Source organism: Pristis pectinata, chromosome 31 (assembly GCF_009764475.1).
Source record: "Pristis pectinata isolate sPriPec2 chromosome 31, sPriPec2.1.pri, whole genome shotgun sequence".
Taxonomy (NCBI): Eukaryota; Metazoa; Chordata; class Chondrichthyes; order Rhinopristiformes; family Pristidae; genus Pristis; species Pristis pectinata.
In genome coordinates, this window is record NC_067435.1 from 4,977,002 (window position 1) to 4,998,423 (window position 21,422).

A 21,422-nucleotide genomic window follows, 5' to 3' on the forward strand; every position below is an offset into this window, starting at 1 on the left:
TCACTCTGTTCCGCTCAATCCCACTCACCAACACACTAGGGACTGACTGACCAGCTCCATCACGGGCCCAACCCTCACCACCATCGAGGACATCTTCAAGAGGTGATGACTCAAGAAGGCGGCATCCATCACCAAGGACCCTCACCGTCCTGGACATGCCCTCTTCTCGTTACTACCATGGGGGAGGAGGTACAGGAGCCTGAAGACCCACACTCAATGATTCAGGAACAGCTTCTTCCCCTCCGCCATCAGATTTCTGAACGGTCCATGAACCCATGAACACTACCTCGTTATTCCTTTTCTTTGCACTATTTATTAATTTTGTGATTTATAGATTTTATATCTTTGCATTGTACTGCTGCTGCAAAAATAACAAATTTCGTGTTATATGTCAGTGATAAATTCTGATTCTAATTCAAAGAGCTGTTTCAAGGGATCTTAAAGAATGGATGAGAACGGAAGCAGAGGCTTTGGGGTGGGACTCCAGACCTTGCGAGCTAAACCTTGGGCTTTAATGATGGGATAAAGGGAGTAAGGGATGGGGAAAGCCAGAGTTTTCATGGCCCTGGAGGGGTTGCTGAGATAACGAGGAACGGGGCTTTTGAAACGAGAGTGAGAATTGTAAAGTGGAGCTGCTGAGCGTGCAGCCAGTGTAAGTAAGCGAGTGCAGGGAAACAGGTTGCGGGCAGCAGAGATCCCCGTACAAGCTGATTTACAGAGGATGCAAGGTGTGAGATCGGTGAGGGAAGATCTGGTACTGTCAGGTCTGAAGGTAAGGAGCACGAGGCTGGGTGTTTCAACCAGGGGCAAGATCTTTGGGCTTCCTGATCTTTGTGCCAGGAATAGGAGGAAGAAGGTAGGGGTGGTGTAAAGGGAGTTGGAAACCTGGAACGCTCTGTGATTTGACTGCAGGAGCTGGGGTTGTTTTCCTCGGAGTGAAAAAGGTTGGCTGGAGATTTGACTGAGGTGAAGAAAATCACAATGGTGTAGAGGGTAGGTAGAGGGAAGCTTTCGTGATGGTTTACAAGACACAGATTTAAAATTTTGGGCAAAAGATATCGGGGGGAGGGGAGGAGGTGTGAGGAAAAGCTTGCTCATGCAGAGATACGATGATCTGGAACTCACTGCAAGAGGGGGAGGTGGGAACAGAATCAATCAGGGACATCAGAAGGAACTGGATGAACACTGGAGAAAGAAGAACTGTGAAGAAAATGCAGGGAAATGGGACCCAAAGTGGTTGTTCTACCAACAGCTAGCACAGACTCAATGGGCTGAATGGCCTCCTCCTGCACAATAATCTTTCCATGATTACGCAATGCCAGATCAAAAATAATATAAAACCAATTAACCAGGGTTACTGACAGAAGGATTAAGCAGAATTCCCCAAGAAATCCTTCTGGGAATTTCTAACATTAACAGTAGCTGAATGAATCAGTAAAACACATTCTCCTAATCTCTCAGTTTCCCCGCTGACGTGTAAACCTCTATATAAAATTACATTGACAAGAAGATCAATTTATAAATTTTATTTGACATAGAGTTAATAGAGTGCGATTTTTTATTTGAGACTTTTCGTCATTACTAGCTCACCATTACTTTGCTCCTTGCTGCAGCGCACCACATTGCTGCAATGATCACACTATGAGTAAGTGTTCACATTAGGCAAACTTCAGCCCAGAATGAAATCTAACAGAAGTGCGATTTACTCTGTCAGCGGCACAGTCGCTTTCTCCTTGGCAACCTCTACCACAGAGCAGGATAAGTACAGCAATGCTGGAGGAACTTGCACGCCTCCAGGTTCCATACCAGCACACACAGGACACATAATGCTGCTCTTTCATCATTGCTGTGGTTACAGCAGAATGCCCAAGCTTGCTTTCTCAAGGTAACTAAAGATGAGTATGAAGTGTGGCCTCAGCAGCTAAACCCACATTCCATGAACTAAAGAACATTCCTAGTTGGCCGCTGTGACTCGCCTCCAGTGTGGGTGCGGGGTGGAATCTGAAGGGAACGTGGGGAGAGTAAAAAAATGGGATTAATGTAAATGGGTGGGTGATGGTTGGCAGGGACTCGGTGGGCCGAAGGGCCTGTTTCCATGCTGTACCTCTCTGTGATTCCATGGCACTAATCCAACCAGTCTCTGCTGTTGATGGGATGGATTCAGGAGAACATAGAATATGGAACGGTACAGCACAGGGAACAATGATGTTGTGACGAAATAATTAAACTAATTATTAAGTGCCTAATGAAACTAATCCCTTCTGCCTACACAATGTTCACATCCCTCCATTCTCTGCACATCCACGTGCCTTAGAGCCTCTTAAACCCCTCTATCGTATCTGCCTCCATCACCACCCCTGGCAGCACATTCCAGGCACCCACCGCTGTGTAAAAAACTTGCCCCACGCATCTCCTTTGAACTTACCCCCTCTCACCCTAAATGCACACCCTCCGGTACTTGACATTTTGACCCCGCAAGAAAGCTACCAGCTGTCTACTCTATCAGAATCTTATAAACGTCTATCAGATCTCCCCTCAGCCTCCGCCGCTCCAGAGAGAACAACCCAAGCCTGTCCAACCTTTCCCCACAGCACACGCCCTCTGATCCAGGCAGCATCCTGGTAAAGCTCTTCTGCACCCTCCTCTCTGAAGCCTCCACGTCCTTCCTATAATGGGGGCGACCAGAATTGAACGCAATACTCCAGAGTAAACCCATCTGGTGGAGGACTGGAAAAATGGGAGTCATTAGAGTCATAGAGTCACACAGCACGGAAACAGGCCCTTCAGCCCAACCTGCCCATGCCGACCAAGATGCCCATCTATGCCAATCCTACTTTCCTGCATTTGGCTCATGCCCCTCTATTCCTTTTCTATCCATGATTCCTGTCTAAATGTTTTTTAAATGCTGTGTCTTTACCTGCCTCTACCATCTCTTCTTGTACCATAAACGACTGCCCTCTGTGTGAAAAATTTGCTCCATATCGCTTTTAAATATTTTGTCTCTCACCTTAAACCGATGTCCTTTAGTTTCACACTCCCCTATCCTAGGAAAAAGACTGACTGTCTACCCTTGTCTGAAAGGGGTGTGCCGGCGGAAATCCTCACCACATTTAAACAGTACTTGGACAGGTATTTGAAGAGCCATCAGCTGAAAAGCTACGGACCCAGCGCTGGAAAGCAGAATGCTCTTTTCTGGGCTAGTATTTACACAGTGGGACGAATAGCTTTCTACATTGCACATTTTCTATGATTCTGTGACCTTTTACCTGTTGCATCCTCTATCTGTGGAGCATCACCTCCTCCCCTTCATGGACAATGGAGAGGAGATCAGTTCCCCAGGTTGGTGGAGCAAGGGATAGGATACAGCTGACAACCAAGCTGTGTCACCACCTCTTGGCTGAACCAGAACGTACTGAGAAAGAGCTCCGCAGAAAGATCCCACCAATGGGAATTCTGCTGGTGGAGGGGGAAGTGGGCTGGGCTGGTAATGAAGGATAGGCCTCCTACCTGCCTCTGGTGCTCCCCTAACCATCCATGTTGGACGACTTGGACAAGTACTTACATCACATAAAATCTTACTGCATCCACATGGTTTTATAAAACACACAGAAAATATGAAAATCAAAAAAGAAACCTCAGATGCTGGAAATCTAAAATAAAAACAGAAAAATCAGGTCAGGCAGCATCTGTGGAGAGAGAAGCAGTATTGTATTAGAAGTATAGGTTTATTATTGTACCATGTACTGAAGTACAGTGAAAAGCAACACACAGAAAATGCTGGAGGAACTCAGCGGGTCAGGCAGCATCCACGGAGGGAAATAAACAGTCGACCTTTCGGGTCGAGACCCTTCATCAGGACTGGAAAGGAAGAGGGCAGAAGCCAGAATAAGAAGGTGGGGGGAGGAGCACACGCAGGCAGGTGACAGGTGAGTCCAGGTGAGGGGGTAAGGTAGGTGGGTGGGGGAGGGTGGATGAAAGGGCCAGCATTTTGTTTGTGTTGCTTCAGATTCCAGCATCTGCAGAAGCTCTTGTGTTACAGTGAAAAGCTTTTGTCTGTGTGCCATCCAGACAGATCACTGCTTACATAAGTACTGAGGTAGTAAACAAGAAAACAGAATGCAGAATATAGAGTTATAGTTCCAGAGAAAATGCAGTGAAAGTATACAAATAAAGTGCATGGACCACGACCAGGTAAATTGGAGGATCAGGAGTTCATCTGTTGGGGTACGAGAAGTCCGTTCAAGTGTCCATTCTTTCATAAAACTTCTGTGTCCACACTATCTTCATTAAAACATATGCTACTCCATCACTGCAAAGTCAAAGTCAAAGTTGAGTTTACTGTCATATCCACAAGTCCAGGTGTGCACAGGTGCAGTGACAAACTTACTTGTAGCAGCATCACAGGCACAGAGCATCAGATAAACAGCACTCACAACGAAAATATAAATTAAGCATAAATTATACAAAATTTTTACAGGAAGAACACAATTGGAACCAAAAAAATCTATTTTAGTGGAAAGTGATCAAAGTGGTCATGGCATTGCTAAACTGTAGTAATTAGGGTTGTGCTGATTGTTTGAAGGGAAGTAGCTGTTCTTGAACCCAGTGGTGTAGGACTTCTGTACCTCCTGCCCAATGGGAGCTGCGAGACGATGGCACGGCCCGGACGGTGGGGATCTTTGATGATGGATGATGCCTCCTTGAGGCAGCGCCTCCTGTAGATACTACCGATGGTGGGGAGGGATGTGCTAGTGATGTATTGAGCCGAGTCCACTACGAGGGGACAGTAACTGGAGTTCAGATATCCCACAAGCTCTAGTACAGTGTTTTGATTGCCTTCAAATAACAACAGTTAATTCAAAAAAAAATCAAGTGAAATATTAACTAGAAAATTGTATCTTGACATATTTCCAAATGCAATAAAACTTCTGGGTTTGCAATACTGAACGTAGTTCAAATCGAGCATTCTTCTGAAAAAAATTCCTTGGCAGAATTAGCTAAGCATGACCCACATGGGATCAACTTTAGTTTAAACACAAACAGTTTAAATATTTCTTGCTCCAGTGCAATTTCCCTCTCTTCGCTTCTCTCTTTCTGAGAACTCCTCCTTTCCTGGGAATTATCTCGTAAGCTGCGTAATTGTATCTGATTCCCTCTCAAAGGAAAACAAAGAGAGTCTCCAAAAGCCAACTGCAATTTCCTTTCCAGAGCCCGTAATTCACAGTTTTTTTGATCGGGCATTAATCGCGATTCATAGGAAACGACGCGTTTAAAACACAAATATTTTCAATTCAAGCACGCGTGGCCCAGCTGGTGAGATTAACTGACATGGTAATGTGTGGAATTATGGCTACAGACCCCTGTCTAGGCAGGCCCACCGCAGAACCAATTCCAGCCAACGTCATTTACTTTAAACCCTGTTAAATAGAATGCTTAAGAAGTGCGGGCTGGTAGTTTAATTGGCCACCGTAAGTTGCCTGCTGTGTGTCGGTGAGGGGTAGAATCTGCGGGGAGTTGCTGAGAATGTGGGCAGAATAAAAAATGGGATGTGTAAATGGGTGGTTAATGGTAGGAATGGACTTGGTGGGCTGAAGGGCCTGTTTCCGTGCTGTATTTCTCCAGGACTCTCGGATGAAAATTTGGATTTATGATTTTCTGTCTGGATAATTTTTCCCAGAAAAATTGCATCATTTTTGTATGACAGTAAAGTGCAAAACCTGACTGACGAGTGAGGTGAATGGGAAGTAATGAATAAAACCATAAGACAGAGGAGCAGAATTAGGCCATTCGGCCCATCGAGTCTGCTCCGCCATTCGATCACGGCTGATTTATTTTTCCCTCTCAACCCCATTCTCCTGCCTTCTCCCCGTAACCTTTGACACCCTTACTGATCGAGAACCTATCAATCTCCGCTTTAAATACACCCAATAACTTGGCCTCCACAGCCGTCTGTGGCAATGAATTCCACAGATTCACCACCCTCTGGCTAAAGAAATTCCTCCTCATCTCTGTTCTCAAGGGACGTCCTTCTATTCTGAGGCTGCACCCTCTGGTCCAAGACTCTCCCACTATTGGAAACATCCTCTCCACGTTCACTCTAGCCAGGCCTTTCAATATTCAGTAGGTTTCATTGAGATCCCCCCGTCATCCTTCTAAACTCCAGCGAGTATAGGCAGAGCCATCAAACACTCCTCATACGTTAATCCTTTCATTCCCGGGATCTTTTTTGTAAACCTCCTCTGGACCATCTCCAATGCCAGCACATTCTTCCGTAGATATGGGGCCCAAAACTTCTCACAATACTCCAAATGTGGTCTGAACAGCACCTTATAAAGCCTCAGCATTACATCCTTGCTTTTATATTCTAGTGCTCTTGAAATGAATGCTAACATTGCATTTGCCTTCCTTACTACTGACTCAACCTGCAAGTTAACTTTTAGGGAATCCTGCACTAGGTCTCCCAAGTCCCTTTGCACCTCCGATTTAGAAAATAGTCTACACCTTTATTCCTTCTACCAAAGTGCATGACCGTACACTTCCCTATGCTGTGTTCCATCTGCCACTGCTTTGCCCACTTTCCCAACCTGTCCAAGTCCTTCTACAGACTTCCTGCTTCCTCAACACTACCTGACCCTCCTCCTATCTTTGTATCATCCACAAACTTGGCCACAAAGCCATCAACTCCATCATCCATATTAGTAACATATAATGTGAAAAGTAGCGGACCCAATACCGACCCCTGCAGAACACCACTAGTCAACGGCAGCCAACCAGAAAAGGCGCCCTTTATTCCCACTCTTTGCCTTCTGCCAGTCAGCCGATCTTCTATCCATGCTAGTACCTTTCCTGTAATACCATGGGCTCCTATCTTGTTTAGAAGCCTCATGTGTGGCATCTTGTCAAAGACCTTCTGAAAATCCAAGTAAACACCATCCACTGACGCTCCTTTGCCTATCCTGCCTGTTACTTCCTCAAAGAATTCCAACAGATTTGTCAGGCAAGATCTCCCCTTAAGGAAACTATGCTGATTTCAGCCTATTTTATCATGAGCTTCCAAGTACCTCGAAACTTCATCCTTAATAATGGACTCTAACATCTTACTAACCACTGAAGTCAGGCTAACTGGCCTATAATTCCCTGTCTTCTGTTTCCCATTGATGGAATGGTCTGGTCAATTTTAGAATCTCTGATCTGACAATGCCTTCCCACTCACCGAACGAGGAGTCGCACAGCTCTCCAGTGCGTGTGGTTGGATCACTTCCTCGGCACAAATGCTGGAGCACATTGATGGAAATCACAAAACTAAAATCCTGCAGATCCCAGCATTCTGATATAAATTCAGAGAATGCTGGAAATACTCACCAGGTCAGGCTGCATCTGTGGAGAAAGAGACTGAACTAAGGTTTCAGGGTTTGGTTTGTTCTCAGTGGATAATGCTAACCTGAGAGTCATAGCATCATAGAGCACAGGCACCACACTTATCATCCATTTCCACCAATTCTACACCAGTCCCATTTCTCATTTGTCCTTCAACTCCACCAACTCTCCCCAGATTCTTCCACTCCCCTACACACTGGAGACAATTCACAGCGGCCAAGTAACCAACCAACCTGCACGGTTTTGGGATGTGGGATGAAACCGGAGCACTCGGGGGAAACCCACGCGGTTACAGGGAGAACATGCAAACTCCACAGGATCACTTGGTCACCGGAGCTGTGAGGCAGCAGCACTTCTAACTGTGCTGTCGTACTTTCAATTTTACTCCGTTAAAAAGGAATGTTTAAGAAGTTGAAAAACCTGTCCTGAAGAAGGGTCCTGACCCAAAATGTTGACCGCTTGCTTTTCTCCACGGATGCTGTCTGGCCTGCTGAGTTCCTCCAGCGTCATAGTGTTTTTCATCTGCAGTCCTTTGTTTCTCGATGTTTAAGAAGTTGATAATTAACCCTTTATCTCATGCTCATCAGAATCTAGAGTTGGAAATACTCAAGACAGAGAAGGAAGGGAGGAAAGGAAGGAAGGAATTATTTCCTTCTGAAGTATAAATTTTGACCAGGACACTAATGTAACATGTCCCAAGGTGCACTCTGGATACTACAGAGTTCTGCTAAGTTCTACTTACAATGATAATTATAGGGCAAAGAAACTTCAAACAAGTGTGTTTTCACTAACTCTAGCAGCGAGGAATTCGTACAGCATAAGCCTACATAACAAATATACATATGATGACATTGTTGGGCTCTCAGACCATATGTTATTTACATAATAATGCACAGATACAGCCCACTGCTTCCCCTCTTTGAGTAACGTTTGTGTAAATGTTTTTTTTACGGCCACTCATTTATAGTCCTTATGGACTGTCCATTACATGGCTCCCTTCACTGGTTTCACCTCCTCAGCTGTGTACTTGCCTCTTACAGAAAATACTGGAAACACTCAGCAGGTCAGACAGCATCTGTGGAGAGAGAAACAGAGGTAACGTTTCAGGTCTGAGACCCTTCAGGGTCAGATTCAGGACTTGAAATGATAACTGTTTCTTTTTTTGACCTGCACGCGGGCCATATCCCTACAAACCCCTCCCATCCATGTACCGATCCAAACTTCTGTTAAGTGTTACAATTGAACCTGCATCTACCACTTCCGCTGGCAGCTCGCTCCACACACGCACCACCCTCTGAGTGAAGAATTCCCCTTCAGATTCCCCTTAAATATTTCACCTTTCACTCTAAACCTACATCTTCTAGTTCTAGTCTCACTCAACCTGAAGGGAAAAAGTCTGCATGCATTCACCCTATCTATACCCCTCATAATTTTGTATACCTCTATAAGATCTCCCCTCATTCTCCTGCGCTCCAGGGAATAAAGTCCTAACTTATTCAAGCTTTCCCTATAACTCAAGTCCCGGCAACATCCTTGTAAATTTTTTCTGCACTCTTACAAGCTGATTGATATCTTTCCTGTAGGTAGGTGACCAGAACTGCACACAATGCTCTAAATTCAGCCTCACCAATGTCTTGTACAACCAAGATAACATCCTAACTCCTGTACTCAATGCGCTGATTTATGAAGGCCAAAGTGCCAAAAGCTCTCTTTACGACCCTGTCTACCTGTGATGCCACTTTCAAGGAACTATGGACCTGTATTCCCAGGTCCGTGTGTTCTACCGCACACCTCAGAGCCCCACCATTCACTGTGTAAGTTCTACCCTGATTTGTTCTCCCAAAGTGCAACACCTCATACTCAGCTGCATTAAATTCTGTCTGCCATTTTTCAGCCCATTTTCCTAGCTGGTCAAGATCACGCTGCAAGCTTTGATAGCCTTCCTCACGGTCCACTATGCCCCCAGCAAGATTTCTCTAGTCTCGTACTCAAATCCGTATTGTTTGCACTCCTACTTGTTTGCCGTACCTGCATGTTAGCCTGCAGTAATTTCTGTAGGACACACAGGTCCCTCTGAGCACTAACAACTTGCAAGGTCTCACTGTTTAAAAATATATTCCTTTTTATCTTTTTCTAAGTGAATGGCCTCACTTTTTTCCACAATATGTTCCACCTGCCGTGTTCTTCCTCACTCCTGTTTAATCAACATATATATTGGAATTGGAATTGGTTTACTATGGTAACATGTACCAAGGTACAATGAAAAACTTGTCTTGCATACCATCCATACAGATCAATTCATTACACAGTGCATCGAGGTAGTGCAAGGTAAAACAATAACAGTGCAGAAGAAAGTGCAGTGCAGGCAGACAATAATATGCAAGGTCAGAAGTCACTTCACAGTCCACAGTTTGTGCCATCAGCAAACTTAAATATATTGCACTTGGTCTCATCCAAACTGTTGATATAGGTTGTGAACAGCTGGGCTCTCAGCACTGATCCCTGCAGCACCCCACAGCCTCCTAGCCCAGAGGTAACCCAGACACAAGAGACTGCAGATGCTGGAAATCTGGAGCAACACTCAAAAAATGCTGGAGGAACTCAGGGGGTCAGGCAGCAACTATGGAGGGAAATGAACAGTCGACATTTCGGGCCGAGATGAAGGGTCCTGATAAAGTGTCTCGGCCTGAAACGTCAACTGCTCATTTCCTTCCGTAGATGCTGTCTGACCTGCTGAGTTCCTCTAGCAATTTTTTGTGTGTTACTCCAAAGATAACCCATTTACTCCTACTATGCTAATCAATCCTCAATCCACATCAGTACGTTATCCCAGTACTGAGTACTTTAATTTTGTTCAATATTCTTTTTTGTGGCACCTTTTCCAAATCCATGTACACCACATCAACTGGTTCACCTTTCCTCTATTTTGCCAGTTGCAAACTCAAAAGCTCCACAGATCTGTCAAATATTCTTTCATCAGTCCCTGCTGACTCTGCCCAGTCCTATTATTATTTTCCATGTGCCCTGTTACCACTTCCTCAGTGATAGAGACCAGCATCTCCCCTGCTACTGATGTCGGGCTAACTGGTCTACAGTTCCACACTTTCTCTCTCTTTCCTTTCTTAAATCATGGGGATCCATTTGCTACTTTCTATCCTGTGGAAACTGTCCTAAAGTCTATGGAATTTCAGAAGATGACAACCAATCCATCCACTGTCTGCATTGTCACCTCCTTGAACTCCTTAGTATTCCGGCCATCAGCTCCTGGGGATTTATTTGCTTTCAGTTCCATGAATCTCTCCAATATTATTTTTTAACGAATGCCCTCTTTCACACCTAACCTGTAGTTCTTCACTACTTCCAGGAGGATTTCTGCACCTTCTTTCCTGAGGAAAGACACAAAACATTTGTTTAGTTCCTCTGCAGTTTCCTTATTCCCCACTATAATTTCTCCTGTCTCCGCCTGTAAGGGATCCACGTTATCTTTAGCTAACCTTTTCCTTTTTACATGCAGTATCTACAGAAGCTCTTGCAATCTGTTTTTATGCTCTCGCCAGCAATCTTATACTCTACTTTCTGTTTCTTTATCAATCTCTTGTCGTCTTTTGCCAAAATACTAAAATTTTCCCAGTCCTCATGACCACTGCTTTTTTTGGCAACATTCTCGGACTGTTCCTTTGATCTAATGCTGTCTTTAATTCTTCTGGACAGCTGTGGCTGGCCCATTTTTCCTGTTGATTTTTTGTGCCTTGTGGGATAAACTATGTATTAATTCTTTAAATGCTAGAGATCCTTGTTTACAGACATATCTTTCAATGTAATTTCCCAATCTACCATGGCCAGCTCATGCCTCATGTCATTGACATTCAGGTTATGGTTGGCTAAGTGACACACAAATAATCTTTTTATACATCGGGAAATAATTTACATTTTCCAAAAGCAGAAAACAGATCGCTTTTCACTCAGAAGTGGATAGGCCAGTTTTCTGGGTACGAGCCAGACATTTTGTAAGTAGGTGTTGCTTCACATTTTTCACTTATGTGCTCACCATGTCTCTGAACTCTTCTGGAATTCCTGTTATCTGTCGAAACTTCAACCCACTGACTGATGTCACCTGAAGCAGGCAGATCCCAAGAAACTTGCCTTCCTCATTTATCATCTTCAATGCATGGAGAGGAGATGATTCAAACCAATGGTTCTGAGGAACTATTGATTAGTTATCATCATTTGTTGATGCTTCCTTGCAATTTTATCCACAATTTTATTCAAGAAGTTTATTTACATGTCACTCTCAATGTCCACTGACCAAATGGAAAAGGCTGCAGGGAACATGTAATCTGTTTCCTTGTTGGACAATGGTTTGCTCTGTGCACACTAAGTCCAGAGCGATATCCATGTACAGTTCAGTCACAGCTTTTCTCAGGCATTCTGTTGCATTGGGAACGTCAGAAGCAGGAACTCACCTCGATTTCAAGATATTTCTTATTGTGAGATAAGCAGTGAATGGCAAGAGAGAGAGTGAAGGAAATGACTCTTAATTGCTTTAAAAGAAATATAAATTAATTCAATCATGATTTGCTTTATTCAAACAATGGCCAAGACTTAGTTATGTATATAGTTTCATTAATCCACATTAGCAGTGTTACACATTAGGATCTGGTTGACATGGAGTTGATGCTGACAAATGGTTAATAACACATTCATACTGCTTAAGGTCAGTCTGACCACAGCAAACTAGAGAAATCCCATTAACCTTCCCTTGTCTTTCAATTATTTCACTTTCACCAAGGGCAGGCACGGTAGTGTAGCGGTTAGCGTAACGCTATTACAGTGCCAGCGACCTGGGTTCAATTCCCACTGCTGTCTGTAAGGAGTTTGTATGTTCTCCCCGTGACTGCGTGGGTTTCCTCCGGGTGCTCCGGTTTCCTCCCACATTCCAAAGACGTACAGGTTAGGAAGTTGTGGGCATGCTATGTTGGCACCAGAAGCGTGGCGACACTTGCGGGCTGCCCGCAGAACACTCTACGCAAAGATGCATTTCACTGTGTGTTTCGATGTACATGTGACTAATAAAGGTATCTTGTCTTATTTTATATTGTCTTATCTTATCCCCCACCATTCACTTCCTGAGGGTCAGCAGAGACCAGAGGTCAAACCGAGCACAGCCTCGGTACCGGTTCAGGTGTGGCTTACCTCCACACCTCTCCACCATCGACGTCAAAATCAGGAAAGTCACACCAACACCTAGATACGCAGAGTAAGTGAAGGTCACTGAAACCATACAGGAAAGAGTTCACTCAGCTTCCTGACACAATACCCATCCCACCATCCAACCTGTGTCCTGTGGGTGCAAACATAGAAACAGACAAAACAGGAGCAAGAGTAGGTCATTTGGCTCATGGTCAATACAACCATGGTGATTCTTTAGCTCAATATCTTGTTCTTGCTTCTCTCCCCTAATTCTTTTGTGTCAAGAAATGTCACGATCCATTTCTACTATTTACCATTGCAGCAACTGATCTGGGTCACTTGTCTGCATAGAGTGGTTACAGAAGGATAGGTGAGGAATGCAGGAAAAGTTTTTTTCCCTCAGCTTCAAAATGTTCCTCAGGAGACAAAATTACTTTGTTCTGAGGAGCTACTGTTAGAATTGAGAAGAATGCTTTCACAATTTCAAGGGGCTCCTGTACTGAGGACCCCTCCCACCCTGAACATTCTCTCTTCTTCCCCTCTCTCGTTGGGCAGAAGATACAAAAGCCTGACAGCACAAACCACCAGACTCAAGGAGAGCTTCTATCCCGCTGTAAAGACTTTTGAATTAACCTCTCACACACTAAACAATGAACTCTTTAACTGTTGATCTCCCAATCTACCTGCGCTGCACTTTCTCTGTAACCCCAACACTATATTTTGCATTCTGTTTTCTATTTACTCCCTCGATGTAATTATCTATGGCATGATCTATCTGGAGGGCATACATAACAAAAGCTTTTCACTTATCTCGGTACATGTGAAAATAATAAACCAATACCAATCCAATCCCAGATACAATCTTACAAACAATTAATTAGGAACAGTTTTATCACAAACTTCATAGACTGCTATGCCACTTGCAGAGCCTTTCACTCATGGTAAGACAGAGTGTTGTAGCAATTTGATTATTATCCATGATGTTCTTCTTGATTTTAATCTTGTTTTAATACTTATAGATTAACAGGAGAAAATACTGGCTCGGTATATTTGATACTTTAACACAACTGGTTTTATGTAAGGATGTGAACTGATTCTGAAGGAAGTGAGCCAAGGTTTATGTACTGAGGTGAACTTGTAAATGTTTATTGGTGTCATTTCTTAAAGGGCATCATTGACATCAGATTTTTCTATTATTTTTCTGATCTGAGTAATTACCTTTATCCTGAAGAACATCAAAATAAATAGATAGAAGGAAAAACTTGCTTTGGTCTTGCCCAACCCTCTGTTGTGTGCTGATCCTCGAAACCTTTATTGGATCACTGGAAATACTTATACCTTCCAAATCAGTGGTAGCTGTTACACGCCCTTTTGGTGAGGCTATCAAATTAAATCCAAACTAAAATTTGAAGAAAAATGCAGATGCTGGGAATCTGAACTAAAACCAGAAAATGTTGTAAGGTCAGGCAGCATCTGAGGAAAGAGAAACCATCAATATTTCTCTCTTTCCCAGTTCTGAGGAAGGGTTGCTGTTTCTTTTTACACAGTTGTTGCCTGACCTGCTGATTTTTTCCAAATTTAATCCAGTTTGTGCAAAGATCTGATTTATTTTTCCTTTTTTAAATATTTGAAAGTGACTGAGAGATTGGGTGAAAACCTTTCTTTCCAAACTTGGCTGGGACCACCATCGGTAGTATCTACAGGAGGCGCTGCCTCAAGAAGGCAACATCCGTCATCAAAGATCCTCACCATCCAGGCCGTGCTATCTTCTCGCAGCTACCATCGGGCAGGAGGTACAGAAGCCTGAAGTCCCACATCACCAGGTTCAAGAAAAGCTACTTCCCTTCAACTGTGCAGTTCTTGAACCAACCTGCACAACCCTAATCACTACTAGCAACACTATGACCACTCAGATTACTTTGCACTAAGATGGGCTTGTTTTTTTTTGTTCTAGTCGTGTCCTTTCTTGTAAAGGTTGTGTATAATTTATATTTAATATGTTTTTCTTGTGAATGCTGCTTATATGATGCTATGTGCCAGTGATGCTGCTGCTAGTAAGTTTTTCATTGCACCTGTGCACACACATACTTGTGCGTGTGACAATAACCTGACATTGACTTTGACTTTGACTTTGAAGGAGTCCAGCTTGTTTTCTGCCTTGGGTCAATAGGCAGACCCAACCCAGTAAGAGACAGTTGCTTCTCTTTCACAAAGCAAATACTTAAGCCGCTGAACTGGAGACCTACATTTTTGACTGCTTCCGGCAGGGAAAGATCTGTCAATGTAGATGCCATTTTTGGAGCCCAACATGGATTAGAGGTTTCTGAAACAGATCTTCCAGCTGCCATTCTTGCAACAGCCAAGCACCAATCAAAAAGGTGCCTGAACAGCATCCACGTGTGAAAAGCCAATGATATCTCTTCATTGCCGACCACCTCCATTCGTAGTCAGAAGTTCAAGACAGTGCTGAAAGTAAAATTGGAAAACGCTGGAAACACTCAGCAGGTCAGGCAGCATCTGTAGAGAGAGAAAACGATGCCTGGGACACGTCCTTTCGTTTTCCTGTGCTGGTAATTCCTCCTTTCTTGAGTGGGTCTGGAAAGCCTGTAGGCAGCACTTCAGAAATATAGAACAGGAATTTTAAATGTAGAAGAAGCAGAAGGGAAAATGCAAAAAAAAAGCTGGAATTGATTATTTCAGACAGATATTTCATCCCTATGTTACAAAAAGTTAAGATTCAGGAAATGTTACTTTGCATAAATGTTGAAGTTGTTGAGAGCTGAGACAGCAGCAGGCATTCAAAGGGTTAAATACTTTGTGAGAGGATGTGCCTAACTGCTTGCACAATGAATGAGACATTTACTTCTGTGCTTCTCACACTAACAGAGCATTGCAACATCTGCTGTACCACCAGGTAAACGCATATCTTCCAAAATTACATGCTACGACATGCTGTCACGTATCATCTTCCCACCTTTTACCCTTCCGAGAGTGTTTTCATAATCCTTTCAGCTACTTACAGTCCAACAGCAGCTACAGTGGACAGACACTCAATGCAAATCAGGCAGGACCTTCCAATCTACCAGAAACGTAAAGGAATTCACCCATATCGAATCTTCCTGAAACCGGGCCAAGATGTTAAAAACGCATGTATTTTAATTTGGAATGCAGGTGTGTTTTCAAATAACTTACTTTCCACAATCATTCACTCACTCCACCACCGACGCACAGCAGCAGCAGTGTGGACCATCTACAGGATGCCCTACAGCAACTCACAAAGACTCCTTAGACAGCACCTTACAAACCCACCACCTGGAAGTTGCCCTCCAAACCACACACCATCCTGACTTGGAAATATGTCGCCGTTCCTCCACCGTCGCTGAGTCAAAATCCTGGAACGTCCTCCCTAACAGTATTGTAGGTATACCCACACCTCAAGGACTGCAGTGGTTCAAGAAGGCAGCTCACCACCACCTTCTCAAGAGCAACTAGGGATGGGCAATTAAATGCTGGCTGAGGGACGCACTGAAGCTGGGTGCAGCCAACGCAAGGGCTCGGTGGGGAAGGATGACAGTTTAGGGTTCTTCTGCCACAGGAGAGGGAGGGGTGGGGTCAGGCAAGGAAGCCCCTTAAAGATTGTAAATATGGGATTGGGGTATCACCCCAGGGAGCCACAGGAGTGGCATTGGTGCTGTGGTTTGTGTAAAAAGTAACACTAATAATTGATCTGTACACGAATGTAAAGGTTTGCACTGTTTTATTATTGTATATAGTTTGTCTTTTATTATGAATAAAGTTTATTTTGGTTAAAAAAAATGCTGGCTCAGCCTTGAAAACCCACATTTCTTAACTGAATAAAAAATATCCTGTATGTGGGATGTGGGATAATAAGTGATGGGGAAATGGATGGGGGAATGTGATTAATGGGATTGCTCTAGGTACTGGAATGCCCAAGATGGGCTGATTGGACTCCTTCTATGTTGTAAGGAAACAGGAATTAAGAAATAATGAACACTTATTAATTTATGTGGCATTATGAATTAAGAAGTATATGGGTTATCACATGACGTATAAGCATTTTTACATCAAAAGGAATGGATCCAATAATTGGTAATTGAATTTCAAAAATCATTCTGGCATAAATCTTGGTGTTTATTCCCTCATGTTTTAGTTGAGTTTATTATGGCGATGGCACTATACCGGAGTATTGGGTCAGTCACCAGCACACTGCAGCTTGCTTTGAAGGAGGATGTGATAATGAAGTGCAAGATCTCGATCTACAACAGTGAGAATGAATAATTACCATTCAATATTGTAAACCAATGATGTGATTTTAACTTGACTATGGGCTGTAACAGAGTTTCAGAAAGAAGAAACTTTTAAAAGAATATATGACCTTGGTGCCTGATTGTACAATAAACAACAATTCCAATGTACAGGGACAGAAGAGGCTGCAGAGAGTAGTGGACACAGCCCGGTCCATCACGGACACAGCCCTCCCCACCACTGACAGCATCTACAGAAGGTGCTGCCTCAAGAAGGCGGCATCTATCATTGAGGATCCCCAGCATCCAGGTCATGCCAAGAACAGCTGCCCTTCGACCATTCGGTTCTTGAACCAACCTCCACAACCCTAATCATTACCTCAGTACAGCAACACTATGACCATTTTGAAAATTTTGCACTATAGTGGACATTGTTTTTTTTTGTTCTAATTGTGTCATTCTTGCAAAAATTGTGTATAATTTATGTTTAATTTATGTTTTCCTTGTGAATGCTGCTTATCTGATGCTATGCGCCTGTGATGCTGCTGCAAGTAAGTTTTTCATTACAGCTGTGCATATGTGTACTTGTGCATATGACAATAAACTCAACTTTGATTTTTCTTGCTGCTACCATCGGGCAGGAGGTACAGAAGCCTGAGGTCCCACACCACCAGGTTCAGGAACAGCTACTTCCCTTTAACCATTTGGTTCTTGAACTGACCTGCACAACCCTAACCCTACCTCAGCAACGGAACACCATGGACCACCTCTTGCACTATCATGGACTTGTCTCTGATTGCATCTTTTTTGCATTAATGTCTTGTTTTGCAGAGTCTTTTGTTTTCTCTTCACTGCTTTGTATAATGTATGTATAATTTATATTCTGTGTGTTGTCTGAACCTATGTGCCTGTGATGATGCTGCAAGCAAGTTTTTCATTGTATCCGTCCCTCACTGTACTGTGCATATGACGATAAACTCGACTTGACTTGATAAATGGGGAACATTATCTACCGTCTTCTAAAAGCCAGACTTCAGGTTTAGAGGTACTCGAACAGGTGTATAAAGACTAGGGGAAGGCTTAGAAACAGGTGATCAAAATTAGAAACAATGAATTGAAATAGAAGGGAACATAAAATAACATAAAACCTGCATCTGGAATACACAAATACACCGCCAAACTTGTTTTCCCTCAGTTAGAGTGAATGAATGGACATTGGAAATGCTGGTGAGTCTCCAGTCAGCTTGCTTGTGATTGGCTGGTGAAAATATCTTGTGACAGCAGAATAATGGGCCAAACCGGATCTCACGGTTATATTGCAATCCTAAGAGGAAGAGTAGTCGTTACTATTGCCATTGCATTGGTTATCTGTTCCTTAATTTACTTAATTTTACAACATTATATGTGGTCGACTACTTTTGGAGAGGGGAGAGGGATCCTCTAGAAGCTTAGGATAGTCCTAGGTATTCCATTATTGTTTGGCCACTTGATTGGAAAATACGTATGGTTCAATAAAAGTCTGAAGGTGGTTGACAGGGTAGTTCTTGAGAGGGTGTTGCCACGTGGTGGTCTGCAAAGTGGGGCAGAGTTTCAGGATAAGGGGTCACCCATTCAGAAATGAAATGAGGAGGACTTTCTTTCTCAGGGAGCCCTGAATCTTTGGAATTCTTTACTCAGAAGAGCAGTGTTTCCCAAGTCAGGAGACTGCAGATGGCGGAACCTACAAAACGCTGGAGGAACTCAACGGGTCAGGCAGCATCTATGGGGGAGGGGGAGGGAATGGACAGTCGATGTTTCGGATCAAGATCCTTCATCTGGACTGGACCATTGTTGACTGTCCATTTCCCTCCATAGATGCTGCCTGACCCGCTGAGTTCCTCCAGCATCTTGTGTGTTGCTCCAGTGTGTTTTGACTTACACATTCGAGGCACAGACAGACAGATATTTGGGCAATAGGCCAATCTGGGGTTATGGGGCATAGGCATCAAAGTGCAGCTGAGGCCAAGGTCATATCTGCCATGATCTTACTTGAATGCTGGAATAGTCTTGAAGGGCTGAATGGCCGACTCCTGCTCCAATTTCTTACATTCTTACATTTTTGACATGTGGGTTGGTAGGTTAATTGGCCGCTGTAAATTGCCCTTAGTGTGTAGGTGAGTGGTAGAATCTGGAGGGAATTGATGGGAATGTGGGGAGAATAAAAAAATGGCATTAATATAGGATTGGGGTAAATGGGAGGTGACAGACTTGGTGGGCTGAAGGTCCTGTTTCCATGCTGTATCTCTCCATGACTAAATGATTGCTAGTACAATCCACTGTAGGTAAAAATGATTACTGCACAATTAGCAGCTAAAAAAAAGACACTAATCAATCCAAATTCTAGGCAATGCTACTATAAATAGTTGCTGCAAATTCCCTGACAAGTATGCATTAGTCATGACCAGGGTTTTGTAGAACATAGAGAGTTGTATTTGACCTGTAAATGTTTGATAATTCTCCAGCCCTGACCTTGAGGAGCACAAAAACTGCACTAAAAATAATGATGGATGGATTCGATGAAAACCCAGCAGCTTTTGGATGCTCGCTCTTATTAAATCCGAGTGATATTATTATCAGACGGAAACAAGTAACAAAGTGCATACTTTCACAGAGAATCTCATTTCCTGTTTAATCATAAAAATGGAATCTCACAGCTAAACTGAGTTTCCCTTTTGGAATTTTGCCTAGGAAAGGAATTGGTGGGATTTAGCTCAGTTATTGAAAGGCAACATTTCCTTGTTTCTAAATGAGGTCTGGGAAAGAAGTTTGTTTATCGGCTCATCTTCTGAAGGCGCACCTTTCCATTTGTTGACTTCCCAAGGTCAATCCATTTGCGAGGAGCTCAACGTGGCTCTTAGACAGATTGAGACATCACGTACCCAATTGGACTGACCACGGTGGCAAACAAGCCCTATTATACACTGGCAGAATCCGTTCAATATTAGAATATACACGCAGAGCAGTGGTGCAGCAGTTAGTGCTGCTGCCACCTCACAGTTCCAGGGAACCAGGTTAGATCCTGACCTCGGGTGTTGAATGTGTGGAGTCTGCACGTTCTCTCATTGACTCCATGGGGTTTCCTCCCACTTCCCAAAGACATATCAGTGGTTTTATTAGTTATTGTAAATTATCCTCTTTTTTTACATTCACTGAAGGGATGTGAGCTCCACAGGCTGCACCAGCATTTAATTGCCCATCCCCAGTTGCCCTTGGTGGTGGTGAGCTGCCTTCTTGAACTGCTGCAGTCCTTGAGGTGTGAGTATACCCACAAAGCTGTTAGGGAGGGAGTTCCAGGATTTTGACCCAGTGACGGTGAAGGAGCGGCGATATATTTCCAAATCAAGATGGTGTGGGGCTTGGAGGGCAAATTCCAGGGGGTGGTGTTCTCTGTGTTTTTGCTGCCTTTGTCCTTCTAGCTGGTAGAGGTGGTGGGTTTGGAAGGTGCTGTCTGAGGAGTCTTGGAAGGTGCTGTCTGTGAGTTGCTGCAGTGCGTCCTGTAGATGGTACACACTGCTGCCACTGTGCGTCAGTGGTGGAGTGAGTGAACGATGCCTAACAAGCGGGCTGCTGCGTCCTGTATGGCGTCGAGCTCCTTGAGTGTTGTTGAAGCTGCCCTCACCCAGGCAAGTGGACAGTGTTCCCTCACACTCCTGACTTGAGCCTTGTAGATGGTTGACAGGCTTTGGGGAGGTAGGAGGATTCCCAGGATTCTTGGTGCAGATAAGTAGCAGAAGAATCAAATGGTATCTGATGGCCATTGCAGGGGCGCAGGGCAATGAGCTGGGTAATGGGACTGCCAGGAGCCAGCAGTGATCAACAATGGGCCAAATGGCCTTCTGTGTTGTAAGCAAGCAAATGTTTTGGGCGGCACAGTGGTACAGCTGGTAGCGCCACTATCTTGCAGCTTCAGTGACCCGGGTTCAATCCTGAGCTCGGGTGCTGTCTGTGTGGAGTTTGCACATTCTCCTGGTGACTGTGAAGGTTTCCTCTGGGTGCTCCAGTTTCCTCCCACATCCCACAGACGTGCAGGACGATAGGCAAATTGGCTACTGCAAATTGCCCCTGGTGTATGAGTGAGTGGTAGGATCCGGGGAGTTGCTGAGTATGTGGGGAGAGTTAAATACACGGGATTAGTGTTGGATTAGTGTAAATGGGTGGGTGGTATCAGCATGGACTCAGTGGGCCGAAGGGACTGTTTCTGTGCCGAATCTCTCTATGATTTTATGATTACTAATATGCATTGCAATGCACGCGTTCTGCTTTAGACTGCCGGGAGATTTAATCATTTTATAATGGGACGGATCTCTCTGGAGCAATAACTTTAACATGCAAACTGATGAGCAAATTCAGGGGATCAAGCAATACAAAGTGAGTTGCAAACTGTTTCTCCAAGACTTACTCTGCACAGATTATATCCAGATCAGAATCACTCACTAAAATATCTGGGGATAGTTGGGAGATTAAACTAATAATGCACTTTATTAAACAAAAGCACTTGCATCCTTTCTTGGCTAAACAAGCAAGCAGTTACTCGACTGAGAGAGACTTGCT